A 12,089-nucleotide genomic window follows, 5' to 3' on the forward strand; every position below is an offset into this window, starting at 1 on the left:
TCCCGGAGTCCCTAGCAGCTTCCTCCCCAAAATGTTTGCTTCACTGATATTTTAATTGCTGTAATAATCAGCATTCTGAATAAGAGGTCTTTCCCCTAGCTCGGTAAATCCATGCAGGCTGGGTAAAGCATGTCTGTGATTTATGTGCAGATAAACAGCTTTGGATCCCATCCAATCACTTCATCAGTTTTAATTCGGCTGCCTAATCAGTAGCAAACAGGAGGGCTGTTTTTTGTTGGGTTTTTTTGCTTTGTTTTGCTCTGAGCGGGGTGGGGGTGCTAACGGAGAGCTTGGCGCCTTCCCCAGAATGGCACTGATCCTCCCCGTTTCTCATCATGTCAGTGTCAAAGTCAGTGCTAACTTTCTGAAGGAGTAGATGAGAAGGGACGGGATGCCAAGACCTGCCTTTAGGCTTTCGCTGGTATCTAAGGAACCGCACAGATATGCGGTCTGAAAAACAAGCCTGTACTTATCTCATGTTTTATAAAGGACATCCCTTGGATGCCTGAGAAACGTGGAAAGCCTCGGATGGAAGCAGATTTTATTTCCTGTCTGTGTTCAGGAGCTGACACCTTCAAAACCGCTGGAAACACTGCAACAGGATACCCAAGGAAGTTGTGGATGCCCCATCCCTGGATGCATTCAGTACCAGGCTGGATGTGGCTCTGGGCAGCCTGGTCTAAGTGCTTGTCAACCCTGCACATAGTGGGGGGCTGGAAACTAGGTGACCACTGCGGTCCTTTTCAACCCAGGCCATTCTATGATTCTATGAAAACTGGTTTCACAGCAATCCTGCTACTGCTGTTCCCCACAAGGCCAGGTGACTTTGGTGGGGCTGGGAGGTGCCAGGTGCCTGCAAGGTGCGGGGCAGCAACAGGGGATGAGGGCTGTTCTCTTGCATCCCCACTGCTTTACATCCTTCTGGGCAGACTGCAGCATCCCGCTCCCCACTGGCCCAGTGCAGCAGAGTAGGATGGGGCAGGGTGTGCTCATTCCTGCCCTTTTCTTCTTCCTTCCTGCCTTGCAGCTCTGTGGGATAGATGCTGAATGCTCAGTGATGGAGTACTGGGGCTTTGGGAACAAATGCTGCATGTTTGTTGTTTGCAGGTGCCCATTGCCACCTTTGCAGCTCCAGCTTATGTGTTGCTGTGACACATGGACCATGTGCACAACACTGTAGAGGGCAACATGAACTGCCTGCCCCAAAGCTGAGGCTCTTCTAACTTGGGGCCAAAGTTTCTGACCCTATTTTTATTTATCCTGAGCCAAGCAAATACATATTAATGGTAAATGCTGCACCACTTACGTTATTATCTGTTAGTGCCATGTGTCCAGAGGTGAAGTATTCCCTGATTCGTAAGCAGCCTCTGCAGGATTACAGGGAGTAACCCCATTTTGGTCACTAGATCTAGGGCAAGCAACACCATCTGCAATAATAAAGCTTACCTAAAGAGCTTAGCATGGTTTGACCAGTAAACCAGGGCTGTGGTCCCTGAGCTCTGTTGGCTCTCATGGCTGCCCTTCATCTCTACAGGCAGTTGTTCCCTGCTGCTTCCCTTGTGATGGGAGGCAGCAGCAGATGCCAGCAGCTGCTCTTCTTCCTGCACCATAGCAGCCCTTGCTTGTAAGGAAGCAGCAAGCTTGGGAGAGCTGTGCCAGGCTGGTGGTTGCCACTGCAGCATTCAGGAGACTGGTTTCTTGGGAAGGAGAAGACAGGCATTGCTGCTGTCCCTTTAGGGTGGTTTACATCGCTACACAGAAGACCTAACAGTTTTTTTTTTTTTTTTTTTTTTTTCCATTTGAAGTTAAACCCTCACAGCTCCATTTTTCACTATTACTAAGAACATAAGGAAAATCCCAACATGAGCTGCTAAATTCAAATTTTCTTGGCTCAGCCTTAATTTGTTGCACACACCCATAGCTGTAGGGGTTTTAAATAGAATTTTGAATCATCATGAAATTCAAAGAATTAGGCTGGGCTGGAGGGAAGGGCAGCAGGCTGGGTTTGGGGCAGTGTGGGATCAATTTGCAGATGTGCACATCCCAAGGGACCTTGGGCGAGGTGTTTCATCCATCTGCTGCGTAGTGGTTTCTTTTAATTTGCAAAAAGGCCATAACAACTCCCTGCCTTGGATTTGAACCGTTACTTGAGAGAAGAGATGCAGCTTCTGGGGTGGCTCTGGTACAGCATCATTCTGATGCTTGAAGGCTTGTAGGGAAGGACAGTGAGCACTTCACCTTCTTCCTCTGCAGGATCTTATCTTGTTCTCCTTTTCTTATCATACTTCTTCTCAATGTCAGCACTGCAGAAGGACTTCTAGAACTGAGATTTCCCTGCTTTAGACTGAATGCAGTTGGCAGGTCTGATTCTTTTAACCTGAGCAGGAGCTGTGAGCACCCCATTAAAATTAATGCAGGAGGAACTTCCAGAGTGCCAAAAGATGAAGACGATCCCATCTGTCTATCTGCTGTTTTAATGGAGAGATAGGAATGGCTTCATGCTGTAACTTGAGGGGTAACTTGACAAGTAATTTGAGGAGAATGCTCAGTTTCTTGCAGATCAAAGGGTGAGTTTAGGGAACTCTCTGTTCTCTGGCCAGAAGGGAGTGTGAATGTGTAGAGTTTTGTGGTCTGCAGACCAAAAATCCTGTGGGTGACCAAACTCAAGAGTTGCTGTTGTCTGGTGGTTTGCTTTTTAGAAGAGACCACAGATCCCAGAGGTCTGAGCTCACAGATGCATTGTATTTTCTTGCAACCTGATATTATGGGTTCTGAGTTGCCACCTGGTCTACCTCTAAAGCTTTTCTGCTGCTGTCATTTTAAAGAACACGAGAAAATCAGTAATAAAGGCTGAGTCCTTTTGTGAGGTGATCTGGTATCCCAAGGCATCCCAATGGTTTCCCACCAGGGTTCAGCCCTGGCCAAAGCTATGGGAACTTTCTCATCCTCAGCCATCTCCTGGGATTGCTTCTATAGGGGAAAACTGGTAGGAGAGGGAAAGAAATGTGAGGGTGCATACCTGTGTCGCATACCTGTGCAATGTGCAACATTGCAGGAAGGTGCAATGGGAGCACTTTCTCGATTAGGAAAAGGTGATAAATGAGGCTTCATGTAGAAAACAATTGCTGCAGCCCTCCCAGTGAACTGGGTGACAGGTTCCTCTGTTACTGCAGTTTGCGTTTTTCAGATGATGCTACAATTATTGTGACTTTTTCTTTTCTTTTTCTTCTTCCTTTTTCCTTTCTGCAAGGCTCACACTAGTTAGAACCCATTGCTCAGATGAGCTTTAGTGGAGTGGTGATGGTCCTGCCCTTAAGCATGGCACCTTAACCCCAGGAGCCCCCTAGCATGGTGCAGGGTTCTGACAGATCACATCAGTTTCCCCAGAAAAACCCTTTTGTCTTTTCAGTGCCTCTGTTCCTTGTCTGTGCAGTAGAGCTAACAGCATGCACTCCTTCTCAGGAGCACGGTACAGATAAACCCATCTGGTCCAGGAATGCTCAGACATCGCTCTGATGGAAGCCATGTAAATAACGAGATAAATGATTTCAGCAAGATGGGCTGTCGAGCATAATAGGTAGTGGGGTCAGAGTCTGTTCGCAGTGAATCATTTCTTACTGGCTGAGTAGGATTTGTGCTCACAAACCATTGTGCAGAAGCATCCTCTGATTTTTGCTGTCTCTGTCTTTTCCCTGCCTACACGTTCAGCTCCTTGATCTCTTGCCTGGAAGTTCTAGGGACGAGAGACAGCCACGCCTGAGGGCTGCATGGAGCTTAGCATCAAGAGCTCAGCCACAGGGTAAGCTTTGGGTGCTGCAAGAGTGAAAAGAAAACTTATTAGAGTAGAATCGAGGGTTTTATACAGGACGGGTGGGTGAAAATGAAGAAAATAGCCTTTGGGATGTGTCTGGAGCAGGTGTGTTCATTTTGTGCATTGCTGTGGTGTTAAAGGGCAGGGCTATTGCTCACAGCTGGCATGCTGACTGTCTGCCCCCTTGGGGCTTGCTGTGGGACCAATGGCAAATGGTGTGGGCTTCAGCTGGCTGCAGCACCTGGGTTGATTTGTATGGTTTAAATAGGGCTTTACTAATCCTTAACTGACTTTGTTGGGAGAGTAGTTCTGCTAGTAGAACGGAGTATGCAATCAACTCAGGCAGAGGTGAGTGAAGAGGTAGGGAGGTGGCTGGTGTAGGTGGTCGCCTTCTCAAGTAGAATGTTACTGTGGGGAAGAGGGTGTGTGTTTGCCTTTCTCACTGGTTCAAATCTCTTGCTTGGAAGCTGGGATGAGGGCAATTCCTTGTCTCTTCCAGGAGGATGAAGTGGTCAGGAATGCACAGGCAAGGTTTCACAATTTGTAAGTTAGAGTGAGCATGTTAAAATATTTATTGTTGCTACAAACATTTGCTTCTAGCAAATCTGTGGGCTCAGATCTTTGCAAAAAGGAGAAAAGAATTGCAGATGAAGCAAGTTTTGAAGCAGACTTCAGATGAGTATTAAGGACAATTTTTACATTGCTTTATGATTAAGCCTAAATAATATGTTTGTTATGCTTTGTTTCCAAAATAATATCCAATTTTGATCTTAAATAATCTTCTTCATCAGATGGAAGATGTAGTTAGAAATAACCACTGATGACTCTTCTCCTGATGTTTCCCCAGGTTACTAAGGATTTTCCCTGGTGCTTGACTTCAAATATGACACTTCAGTAATGCAGAGGCTGTAAGTATATATTATAATGTTTGCAACCCTTCTTTAACTGCCACGTTCATACTCTTTCCAGATCTTTGTTAGGCTTTGCTAGACTCCACCTTGTGATAAGCTTGCAAGGAAGTGAATGGAAGATGACATGGTTCTAAAATAGGGAGTGTCATTTTAGACAGTTTGCTTTATCAGGTTAATGTCTTGTTTAAGAGCTGCTATAACACTTGTTTAATCTGCAGGAAGAAAGCCCAAGACATCTGTCAGTATTGCTGGAAATGCCACAAGTAGACAAAAATAAAAAGACCTCATTAGGGTAGATGAGCAGTGAATAAAATGCAATGATACATTACTAAAAGCTGGCATGGAGTTGGTTCCCAGGCACAGAACAAAGACCAAGAACCTTATTTTGCTTGTGATAGCACTAATTAAAAAGGCCTACAAGAAGCTGAATGATTACAACAGAGGGGCTGCTGCCCTAATCATGTACTTGTTGGCCTTCGGTCAGTTGGTGTCAGAGTTGGGTATCTGGCAGGTCTTACTATAGAGGGAAGCTTTTGTGCAATTTTGGGCTTGAATTCCTGGATGATTGAAAAAGTTGAAATTTCATTTTCTTCCTCAACTGTTTCTATCAATTCTTTAGGTGAATTTGTGAGCTGTTCATTTTGGCAGCACTTCCCTGAATCCTGCATTGTTTTTCCTAATCAGTTCTCTCAGATCTGCTCAATCTCCATTTAATTCAGTCAGCTACTCAACATCCAAACCATTTGTAATGAAGAGAGCGCTAATTTTTCCTTTTATTTCAATTGTAGTCAATGGCTTTCGGCAGGTGTTATCATATAACTCAATCACCAGCCATTGGAATTTGTAATTTAATCAATAGTGGAGGCCATTTTTCCTGAAGTAGATCAAAAGAGAAAGCCCAAGGAAAATTCATGCTAAAAGGAGAGTGAATAACAAAACAAAGTGATAGAAACTGTGGTTTGCACTTCATAGCTGCATGCCTCAATGTTGTATCTGCCTGGCAAGTAGCAAGGAAAGAAATACCACTGTTTTAGAATTAATGAATGTAATGATGGCACCTGTGAACTCATCTTGCAAAACCTGGAGGGGAAATTATTCATGTGACCTAAGTTGGTAAGACAAGAACTTTGAACCAACCCCACTGAGCTGAGTGGTGTTAGCAACTCTGTGCATGAGCAATAGTGTTGACACTAAGAGTTTGGTTTAAGATAGACGCCAGGAGATGAAACTCTGTGTTAGGCCAGATCCTCCAGCTTTTCTGGTCTTCCCTTTCTGGCACTGTGATGTCTTTAGACAATGGCAGAAGAGGATGTAGCCATGGCAGCAAGTCACTTTTGATGTCATCCCGGCATGGTTTAGGGCTTTGATGCATGGGGATCTGCCTGGGCACAGTGGAAGCTGGCTGTGGCCAGTGTACCTACTCTGTGACTTCACTTTTGCTTCCAGTGTTTTTGCTACCCTGCAGGGAGGGGTGGCACTGGCAGGATTACCAGTACTGGGAGCTCTCTTGCTTTCACATACTAGTGCATTTAAGAAGTGTAGTTCTCAGTAGAACATCTCTGCCTGTTCCGTTGCTGTCTTGAACACTGTCCCAAGATAGAAGGCTTATTTCACTCTCAGCCTCTGAAAGGCAGAATGCCTCTTTGAAATTGTCAAGAAGCTTTGAGCAGTGCCCTGCCAGAGAAGCACCTGTGCTTGGTTGCAGGTGGGAGTTTGTCCTTGGCTCCCTGGACTTCAGAGAGATTGCCTGGGCGCATCTCAGGCCTCTGAAGAGTCACCCTTGGCTTTGATAAAAAAACAGCTTCTTGGTGTTGTAGTCTTGGCTTGGCAAGGTCCACAACAACTGAAGATGAAAGGTATCAAAATTACTCATCCAGAAAATGCTTAAAATTACTGTAAATCATTTGGCCCCTAAGGGAAATCAAACGTTGTTTTGCTTGTGTCCGTTCCAAAGATGCGCTGCCAGTGCTGTAGCCATGTTTACTGCAAAAGAAATGTTGAGTTGACTGTTGGAATGTGCATCTTCAATTTGTAATTGAACCAGGCACACCAGGAAAGAAGAGCTTCAGGATACAAAAACTGGGGGAAATTTTAACATGCGGTGTGTGGCTTTGCCTTGATGATTTTAGTACTTTCCTTGAGTGCTAATCTAGATTGAATTAACAGGTACTCAGGGAGTCTTGGGTGCTTGTTTTCAACTCAGGTTGTTAAACTTTTCCTGTGGTAAGCATTTAATTTCCTAAGACAATAAGGCAATCAACTGATGAACTCTAGGGTGAATCATCTTAAAAAAAAAAAAAAAAAAAAAAAAAAGACCACCAGACACTCTGAGGTGGAAGCAATCACTTAATTGCAGTTAGAGTCTTGTCCCAGGTTTTGTTAAAAGTGGGACATTATGAATTGAAGAGTTTGTGGATAAATGTGGCAACAAAATGGTTTGGTTCTCATTTCTCAGCAATTCTATCTTGATGCAGCCTGCTGAACTCAAATGCCACTCCTGTTCTGAACAGCTGTACCAAAAGGAGAAGTTTTGGACAAGAAATGTGTGAAGTGTGTCAATCACACAGCTATGAAATCTGCAAAATTGCAACTGGCCAACTGGAAGCTGTCTTAGGAGCCCTTAGAAACTGCCACAGGAGCCTGGCATTGGCTAGTATGAGCTATATTGTGAATTATACTGGTCCATCATTTTTCATAAACCTATGTATAAGTGCTGAAAGATTACCAAACGTGCTCCATATGATTGCTTATTATACCTGGTTCCTTCTGGTGCACACCAAACAATGCCATCAAAGTCAGCGCAGTTCTGCCCACTGAGTTTGGCCACATATGAGAGCAGTGTTTTTCCCTTTGTGTAGCTTAGCATGCTGTGTTTGGAGACTGACTTCTTGGAGCAACCAGGCTTTGGCTGGCCAAAGCAATCAGTGTTCTGCCTACCTAGGCAGCCTGGGGAACCCAACAGTAAGAAGTAAAAAGCTTCTGATGAGGACTGAAGATGAAAGCTTTTTTCAGGATTGATTTGGCACTCAAGAGCTCAGTGCTTTGCTGAATTAAGCAATGGCACATGCAGACTGCCCCTCTGTCCTTCCCATGGTGACTTACCCTTTTCACCTTTATAAGGAGTGATGCTTTGCACAAATCTCTCCTGCAAAGCAGAATAACTGAGTGATGAAAATGATGCACACATGTAGTAGTATAGTATATCCAAAATATTTACATACGTGGCCTTTTTCTTTTTTCTTTTCCCTTCTAATATCCTTTCTTTTTAAACTGCTAACACATCTCAAAATCCTTGGCTTTTTTTTTAATGTCATTCTCCTGGCACCAAGCACCTGTTGTAGTGATTCCACACTGATTAGGAATTTGGAGAGGAAAAATAAAAGAAAAAAAGAAGATAGTAGGCACTTTCAGCTCATCTCTTAGAGGACATTGAGTTTGCACTGAATTCAAGAGGCTGCAGAAGGATGGGGTGTCATTTAGCTATTAAAGATTTTTGTTTTCCTGATCATTGTGAAGTAGCATCATTAACACAGGCAAATTACTATGCTTCACTGTGCTGTGTCCATGGTACATTAGAGGCCCATTCCTGTTGGAAAAGCAGGGTCTGTTCTTCTGTAAAATGAGGGGGCCCATTGGCAGTTCTTTGGCAAGTTAGACAGAGGGACTATTTAACAAGGAGGAGAGTGGTCTAATAAGGGGGAAGAAATTGAACGTGACAAGTGCAGGGAGAGATAGCAGAAGGCTGATTTATAAATCAGTGTAATTGGGCCAAAACTTTCATCAGTTTTCATAGAGCTGGGGAAGAAGAGGGCTGCAGTTTCAAGGGAAATGAGTGCTGTGATTTTTCCGAAGTGCATTTTTAGAAAAGTCAAGCACTCCATTTCATTTCTCTTATGCACAGCGAGTGCTGTGCATCAGACTAATGGAAACTGGTTTGCATTGCTTAATTTTCTTCCTTGAAAGGCTGTTGGTTTTTGGTGCAGGAATTGAGCTTTTGCTTGAATATATCTGGATTTTACAAATAGGTTTTAGTTTAATAAGATGAAACCAATTAACCAGAGAAGTCATTGCCAATGGATTTTACAAGTACATAAAAATATATTGCTTTTTCTTGAAACGTTTCATCACTCTCAGAAATGTTGCCTTTTCTTTCCTTTGCCACTGGTGGCAAGTACTGCGATGAATTTATCCCCTTGTGCCTTTTTCTGTGCATGCTTGGGCTGTGTGTATGTGTGTATACATCTGCTGATTTTGCTCTCACTTTGCCCCTGGTGCCGCTCAGAGCGGTTTGCTTGTGGCCTGAGCAAAACCAGAGCTTGCAGGCTATTAAGAGGTGATCTTAAAAAGTTGCTTAAAGTGGCACAGAGCCCAAGGACTAGTGAGAAATGTCTCGAAAGCAGATGTTAATGCAGTAGCTGGAATGTGTGGAGCAGCAGAGTTGCTGAGGAAGGCAGTAGGACCTGGGTATTTCTCCAGTGCCATTGGAAACCTCTCCTGGGGGTTCCCAGAGGGCTCCTTGTTGTGGTGGCTTTGCATTGAGAGCAAGAGTGGGGATGAGGCAAGCCCTCCTGCAGCTGCATGGAGACCTGTGGAAATGAGATCTGGTCTCTGCCTGCCTTTCTTTGGATGGTATTGCTCATTTAATTACCTCTAAGAACATTTACCTCTATCCTTAGTAATTAAATTGGAGAGAATTTTGTGTGAGGCCCTTCCAGCCTCCTCTACACCTACGTTTCTGTTGACTTTGCCTTGGGAGCACTGGGGACACAAGACATGGGCGCATGCTGAGAAATGATGGGATTTCTCTTTCCATTACTTCAGCCTTCTCTGTTCCCTCGTAGCCTTGCCTCCTGCTTAAATTGGGAAGGATATTAACTTTTGAGAGCATGTGGGGTGTAACCCAGGCAGGCACTGCCTGGGGATGACGCGTTTTTCCCTGCTTCCATCAGATATGTGTGAATTGAGGCATGAAGACTCTGCTTTGGTCCTTGTAAAGTAAGCTTGGCTACTTTACATTAGTGATGACTAAAACATGGTACTTTAGGGTAAAAAAGGGTGCATGTCCAAGTACATGGTATATGATGCAAAATTAGATCTTACAAACAGGCATCTCCATTCACAAGCTTTGCCCAATCCTTCTAAAAAACATCTGCATCATCTGAAAGATTAATAAACACTGATTTTTCGGTAATATGATCAGCTTTAATTCTTGTACTCTGCAAGCAGTGGGAGTGCCCTTCAGGGCAGTGCCCTTTTTGCATCCCTGCTTCCATTTAGTGGTGCTTCTCATACTCTAAAAATAAGCGTAGGCATTTTACCAGCAGGCTGACATCACTATTAGTGCTCTGTATATTCACCATGTAACTTATGATTGAGTTGAAGGAAGTGATGAAGTGGATGACTTTAAAAGAGAGAACCCTTCCACTGGGATGTGAACCTCAATGCAAACCAAAGGGTTGCTTCAGATCCTACTGGATTGGTGGGAATCCATTTTTAGCTAAGCTAGGAATGGTGCTCCACTTTCCAAAGCCCCAGCAGACTGACACCTCCTTCCAGTAGTTGTTGTGTGAGCAGGGTCAGTTGGTTTGCACCCAAGCTCTTTCTCTCACCTTTTTGACTTTTGTTGGATTCCTAGGCCAGGAAGGTCATTAAAATTACCTTGTTCTTTCACATAAACATTTAAACAAGTGGTACCAACACCAAATAACTGCTTTGTGGTCTCTGGTTTTGTCCTGCATTTGTTTTAAAGCTTCCCAGGAACCCTTGGCTACTTCGTACAAACTGTTAACTTGAGGGCAATAATTTTGTCTGGGTTTTGTCACAGAAATTCAATTAAGGAGGATTATGAACACAGTTGTAGGCCTGTTTCATTTACAGTTGCAAATGAAACCCAGGCCACACACTGATCGTTTATATAGGAAAGGAGAGATGCTGTGTAGCTGTGAGGGGCTGAAGCCAGAGTTACCTGCATGTTCCATTGTGTGGCTTCGCTTATTGCGGAGTGGAGGGGAGGGAGATTTCAGAATGAATAAAGAAGTGATGGAGAGGTAAGGAAGAAATCGCCAAGGGGAAAGCTACCCCCACTGCGGTTCCCTAGGAGGCACGCTTCCCGTCTGCACATAATAAACTCCACAGGGAATTTCTTCCTCCTTAGAAATTGTATTCCAAAGGCTAAGAGGGAGTCCTCCTTTATTTATTTATTTATGGCTCACAAAGAGCAATATTCTGTTCTCCTGGCCTTGGTTTGGCTCCAAGTCCCAGAGCCACCAGGGGCAAGGCATACGGTTTCTTTTTTTTTGTTTTGTTTTGTTATTTCTGGGCTACACGAGCTAACTTCTTTTATTCCTTTCTTTTTCTCCTTTTTGAACTTTTCTGGAGGCAGCCATGTTCCCCAGGTAGGGGAGGGGAAAGGCAGGATGGGAGCTGAGGACTGGAGCAAAATTGGCCCCTAGTGGAAGCAGTACATTTGTGGTTAATGAAAGAACGAGGGATTTTGTTTGTTTTGTGAGATGCCTTTTTTGTTATTAAGGGCAAAATGAAGGCTCAAATTCTCTTGATGTTCTCTGATGAAATGTCTGTGTTTGTAAAGAAGCAATGTATCTGAGCTCTGCTTTGTAGCAAGAAATTTTGGAATAACTTTGCACTGCTCCAGAGACAGGTGAAGGGCATGTAGTCATCTCATCCTTATATGGCTTTGTCCCATACCTCTGGGCTCTGACTTCCATCCTTTTGGCAAGGAAGCCCCTGCTGGCCTCCCTGGGAAGTTGTGTCTGGAGATGCTGTATACAGACTCAGCTCTCATCTACTAAGTTCTGTTCATAAGAACTTCTAACCATTTTGCAGATTGGGAAAAGGGGCATCCCAGGCTGAAATGCAGCCCCAGCTGAGATGAGAACAGGAGCAGCCCCAGTCACAGTTCCCTGCCCTATGTATCCACGCAATTCTCTGCTAGAGAGGCTGGAGTGTCTGCCAAACCTCCACGCATTGCCTTTGATTAAAGCTCTCCTCAAGCACACTCAATTTAACAACTCCTTTTCCTCTTCTTTCTTGCTTTCTTCCTGATCCTGCAATTCCAGGAAGGGTTTTGCTGTCCTTATTGGGGTTTCAACTATGTGCCCAAGAGGCTTACTGGATTCTTCAGCAGATCAGGGAAAATAAGCTCTTTTGTTTCTAGCTTTAGATCAGATACTGTTTCCATATGCCTCTCTGTATACAGCCTTCACACTGTTGAAGTCTGAAACAGAAGCAGGCGACTTATTAACTCCTGAAATCTCCAGCAAAATTCACTGGAAGTGGTGCAGTGAAGAGTGAATAATATCTACCTTTGCTCCACAGTCAGGGTAGTTCATCCCACCATGGGGGTTTGT

At 44.2% G+C, this 12,089-nt stretch overlaps 1 protein-coding gene across 9 annotated transcripts in view; it reads left to right on the forward strand.

Annotated features, from left to right (window-relative positions):
• The window catches only part of SEMA5B (semaphorin 5B), a 248,524-nt gene that overhangs the window by 71,760 nt on the left and 164,675 nt on the right, over positions 1-12,089 (forward strand). For 6 of the 9 annotated variants that reach the window (XM_031590638.2, XM_090143666.1, XM_090143668.1 and 3 more), the window contains exon 3: positions 4,659-4,719. The gene's annotated coding sequence lies outside the window, so the exon portion shown is untranslated. Of the gene's footprint in view, positions 1-3,708; positions 3,800-4,073; positions 4,160-4,658; positions 4,720-12,089 lie in introns of those variants that run through there. The other 3 variants (XM_090143665.1, XM_090143663.1, XM_090143662.1) reach the window with 2 other exon arrangements.

The sequence above is a fragment of the Phasianus colchicus genome, chromosome 7 (genome assembly GCF_987193195.1).
Source record: "Phasianus colchicus chromosome 7, bPhaCol1.hap1.1, whole genome shotgun sequence".
NCBI classification, from domain to species: Eukaryota; Metazoa; Chordata; class Aves; order Galliformes; family Phasianidae; genus Phasianus; species Phasianus colchicus.